At 43.1% G+C, this 5,323-nt stretch overlaps 1 pseudogene; it reads left to right on the plus strand.

Moving 5' to 3' along the window:
• The first annotated feature begins 3,107 nt into the window (after positions 1–3,107).
• Positions 3,108–3,972, plus strand: LOC142431707 (GPN-loop GTPase 1 pseudogene; annotated as a pseudogene).
• Positions 3,973–5,323: the final 1,351 nt, after the last annotated feature.

The raw sequence follows: 5,323 nt of genomic DNA on the forward strand, positions 1-5,323 counted from the left end.
CCTGTGTAGGGGTACCAGGCTATTACAGTGGGTATATGTGCATATGGCTGCAGAAGACATGGTACTCCAGCTCTGTAAGGGAGTTATGGTGGATGATTTTAAAGTCACTCACAGAATTATAATTTAACCTTTGTTACTTACTGTTTAAATATTGTATGCATATGCCTATTCACTTCCACATGACTTCTTACAATATGACCACCAAACTCTTATTATAGACAGTACTGGACAATGGTGACATATCCGCCTTTGTGATATCAGGGAGATTTTCTTCTGAGAATTCCCGTACTATTTTAACTGTGGACTTATTTGTTTCTTCCTGTTCAGGTACCCCAAATAATTTGAATATTATTTCACTTCATGGAATCCCACATAATCCCCAGGTTTTCTTCAAAATCGTTTGCTTTATGGTTTCTCTTATTTGCTGAAATCTGCTTGGTTGTGTTCAGATTCATTGATTGGAGTTTCCATTTCTTCCATTATATTGGTTAGATCTTGTAATTTGTTTTTTATTTTTATTTCTGCTACGTCATTTCTTAGCTCCTGAATTTCCTTTGGGTATAAGGTTTCTAGTACCTCCATTTTAAAAAGATCTGTTTTCAGGATTGATCCCCTAAGTAAAGTCTCAAGCACCATTTCCTTGTATTCTCTGGCAATCCGGGGACTTCTTCTGTATATTCCATTGAGTTTGGGCAATCTTCAGTTGTTGACTTTTGTTTCTCTTAACTTTTTTTGTGGTAGTTACTGATAGCTATGATTTCTGACACATAGTGGTTGAGTTGCAGGTGATGTGTAGGCTTTGGTTCGTGTAGGGTGGGGGAGGGGTTGCCTCTAGGTTAGAGGAGTATTAGATAGATGCTGGTAATTATATTGTATGTAGATGAGGAGGGAGTGATAGTTGGGTGGGAGGGAAGAATAGAATATAGGTTCTTGGGATAGGTTTTAAGTGTGGTATTAATCCTAGGAAGTCTTCCTGTTGAGTATAATAATTTTTTTATGAGTTAGAGAAGAGTCGTACAAGAGATGTAATGTTACTTGGTAGGTTATAAGAGAGTGTGCCTTACTGAGGTGGAGGATGCAGGGTTTTGAGGTAATGGTGGTTGGGGTAGGTGAGGGGTATATTAACTATACCAGAGTCACTGATCATCCCTGTACATTAAATAGGGAGAGTGCAGCCCTTCTGCTTTTTTTATTTTTATAACAGAAAGCCCTTTTATTGTGGATTTCTGCTCAACTCAGTAATATCTGCTCCTTGCATGCGGTCCCAGGGGGGAAACAGGCTATTGGAGTGAGGGTCCAAGGTGGAGGAGGAGGATGGGCTTCCAATCAGGGGACGGTCCTGCTAAGGAAAGTGGGTCCCAATGTCTGCCAGTTGCCTATATAGGGGAGGGGAAGTCACCAAGAAACCTGGGAATGCTGGGTACTGGTTACTCTGGTGGGAAAAATAGTTCTGTGGTTTTTGTTCTCAAAAGAAACTAGGAGCAAGTCTTATAAACCTCTTGGAGCCCAATGTGGGTTCAAGCTGTGTTCCTGTCTTATTTGGCACGGCTCTCTTTTGAGTTGGCTGGGGCATCTATCTGGAGAGTTGCGCCCTTGAAGGCAGGGCTCCAGTAAGGGATTGTAACTAGGGGAGCTGTGTTGAGTAGGTGCCACGGGCTCTGGCATCTGGGGCTTCAGAGGTCCAAGAGGCCTTGGGGCTGTGGACTGCACTTGGGGGGCAGTCTGTCTGGAGATCTTTCACCATGCTGTCAATTGGCAGAAATAGAGGTGAGAGGTGGAGACTAGCAGCCAAGGCCCCATTGACTGTTTGGGTGGAGGAGAGGGAAACCTGTGAGCGGGTGCCGTGAGAAAGGAAGACTTCAGTGAGCTTCACTGAGCTCTCTGTGGGCAAAAATCAGAGAGGGAGGTCTGAAAAAACCCGGGAGACTGAGAGTCTAGGTCTTGTGTCCGATTTCCCAAAGTTGGCCTCCTCACCTGTGAATCTCCTGGTCACACACTGGGAGATCTAGGCAGTGTTTCTACATTGGTGCCATGTTCCTGGAAGCCCATAGGTTGTAATTTTTATGGGAGTGGACCATCAGTCCTTTTATCCTGTGGAGGGTCTAGTGGTTTTAAGTAACCACCTTGTGGTTAGCAGCTGAATGCTTAACTACTGAGTCACACAAGTCTTGTGGATCCAATGTTGGTGGAGCATCTCAGTGCTGGTGCCGTTCTCCATGAGGCTCCTTTAGCTCTCCGGGTCTGGCTCCTCAACAGGAAGGTGAAGCAGAGAGACAGCAGCTCTTGTTGGGCTCAGCCAGACTTCCACGGCTAGTCAACGGGCAGGTGAAAGAGAGAGAGAGGAAGTTCCCAGAATCCTGATGAGAAGGCCACATCCACAAGGAGGCATCATCAGGCTATGACCTGATTGACAGGTTCTTCAATCCACTAGACTCCACTCCTTCACTCTTAATACCTTCAAGTTAACAGGAGATTATGTAAATAGCACACTAGTTTTTGTTGGGTTTTGATCTGGATTGTCAGCAGTACAAACACACCAGCAGCTCCAGGGGACAAAGACTGTATGTACCTTCTACTCTCATAGTCAGTCACAGTCTTGGAAAACTACAGGGAGTGGCTATGAGCCGTAATTGACTCGACACCAGTGAGTTTGTTTTTTGGAGAACTGTTGTGGTGGGTATATACATTTGAATACCAGTTGTATTTATCGGATTTCCTTGAAAGAAGACAGATATAATCTTATCGCAGACAGAATTTTACTTCAAGATTAATTTTGCAATGTGATTTTTTTTGCTTTTTTTTTTTTGCAATGTGATTTTTGACACAGAATGCAAAGCCATTCTTTGATGGCTTATTCCTGGCATAGCCAATCATAATTTTCTGATTTAAAATGGCCAATGTTGGTTCATTTGAGCTCACTAACACCCAGGAAAAACATTGTCCCAGGGCCGTTGGAAGACTTTAAGATATCTTTCTGAAATGGTCTAGATAAGACTATTATAGCTATTAGTGACACAGTGAGGTATAAAGAGGTCACAAAACAATAGGGATTTGGTCCAGTGTTGGCATAGTGACATCCTTCAATCTCTGCTACTAGATTGGATCAGATGATAAAATTTATTGAGAAGACTCAAAATATTTAAATATGTCTTGATTGACACACCTGGACAGATTGAGGTTTTACCTGGTCAGTTTCTGGGACATTTGTCACTAAAGTCCTTGCACCCGCATTTCGAACAGCTGACATGTATGTAAGGGGCATATCATGAAGTACCAGCCCAGTGACTTTCATGTCCAATAAGCTCCGCGCGTGTACCATTTTGTATAAAACCAAGCTACCTTTCATGGTGGTCACGAATAAAACTGAATTCATTGATCATAGTTTTGCACTGGATTGGACACAGAATTTTGAGCTTTCCAAGTTGCCTTAAATCAAGACACTACAGATGTCACTAGCCGGACTCATTCCAGGAAGCTCGTGTTAGATGAGAGTTACAGTTCACGCAGGTGGTGGCTATCTCTGCTGCTCTGGGTATAGCTAGTTACCGGTGCTGCAGAAGAGAATAAAGGGGAATATCATCCTGAATATGAACACGGGCTAATAAACAGTGTTAGCAGCAGAAAGAACAACTGGAACACCTTCAGAAAGATGTAAGCTCTGTCGCCTTGGACACAGGCACTGCCTCAACAGCTTATCATCTGTGATGGACCCCTCTGAGGTCATCCTGACCCGAGGAGCCTTGATATGAAAAGGATGAGAAGCAGACAGTGATACCGGATGATATTGACCAATGAGTTAGAGAGGACAGCTATTAAAAGGCATCATTCTAGAATTTTATGCAAGAATCAATTGTGCTGTGCTGGAAGAGAACAATGAGGAAGACTCGGGGAAACTTCACATGTTCCCTGGAGTCCAAGATTTTGGAACTCTGGATGAAGAAACTCTTCTTACCTGGCTGGGGGTTACTATAAAGGACATTTTTCTTCAGAGTAGTAAAGCTATCTTACTACAGAAATCTGACGAGTCAGATGAAGCCAGGGATAGAAGGCCCTTGGACCTGCAAGGCAGATACCGAGCAACATAGTGGTTATGTGTTGGGTTGCTAACCATAGGCCAGCAGTTTGAAACCACCAGCAGCTTCTCAGTGGATAGACATGGCTTACTACCCCCATAAAGAGTTACGGTCTTGGAAATTCACAGGAGTAGTTTTACTCTGTCCTATAGGGTTGCTATGAGTCAGCATCAATTTGAGTGCAATAAGTTTGGAGAGGCTTAGACTTAGAAAAGGAAACTGATGTCCACTCAGGCCTAAGTGTGTTCAAGTTTTACTATTGTGGCAGTTACATAATCTCCTGTCTACTTGTGAAGGGGTGGAGTCTAGCCTATCAAACAGGTCACAGCTTGATGACCTCATTTGGAGGTGTGAAGGACATAAATAGCTAACAGAAGCCCAGACCCACTCTCTCTCTGCTTCTTCTCCTGCAAGACATTCCTGTTGACAAGCCACATGGAGCTACACCGATGGAACCAGAGCCCTGGAGCTGGAGGAGCCATGTGGAGACCCATGTCAGCGCTGAGATGCTTCCACCACCACTGGATCCACAATATGTTCCACCACTGGCCTATGATCTTCCATTGCATGTGTTGTGTGAGTCTGAAGAGGAATTTATAGACTGGTATTGGACATAAGGGCTAATATCAGACTTATAGACTTGAACTGGATGGAGCTGTGATGTTTTCTCAATATGCAATTGCTCTTTGATATAAAGTTCTTTCTTATACACATATAAGCGTAAGTGTATAAGTGTTTATGAATTTGTTTCTCTAGTCCACCTAGACTAACACAACGATTTAGAACTCAAGTATGTTTTATTATTTGGAATTCAAATACTAGAATTAGAAAACCAAAGGGGAAGAAAACAGTATATCTGAAACTGAAAGAAGTCAAGAAAAGAAAAAAAACTCAAGCCTTGAGACACAAGCCTTGAAGGATCCTATCGCAAACTATTGAACGATGCAGGAAACATCAAAGGAAGATGGAAAGAATACACAGAGTAACTCTTCCAAAAAGGAGTGGTCAACACTCCACCATTTCAGGAGGTAGGAGATGAGCAAGATGTGAGGGAAGAAGTTCAAGCTGCACTGAAGGCATTAGCGCAAACAAAAGAACACCCCACTGAAATGTTTCAGAAAGCTGAAGAAGCACTGGAAGCACTCACATGGCTATTCCAGGAAATTTAGAAGGCAGCTAATGGGCCAACTGATTGGAAGAGACTCATATTTGTGCGCAATCCAAAGAAAGGTGACCCAACTGAAGGCTAT

Source organism: Tenrec ecaudatus, chromosome 18, assembly GCF_050624435.1.
Source record: "Tenrec ecaudatus isolate mTenEca1 chromosome 18, mTenEca1.hap1, whole genome shotgun sequence".
Lineage (NCBI taxonomy): Eukaryota > Metazoa > Chordata > Mammalia > Afrosoricida > Tenrecidae > Tenrec > Tenrec ecaudatus.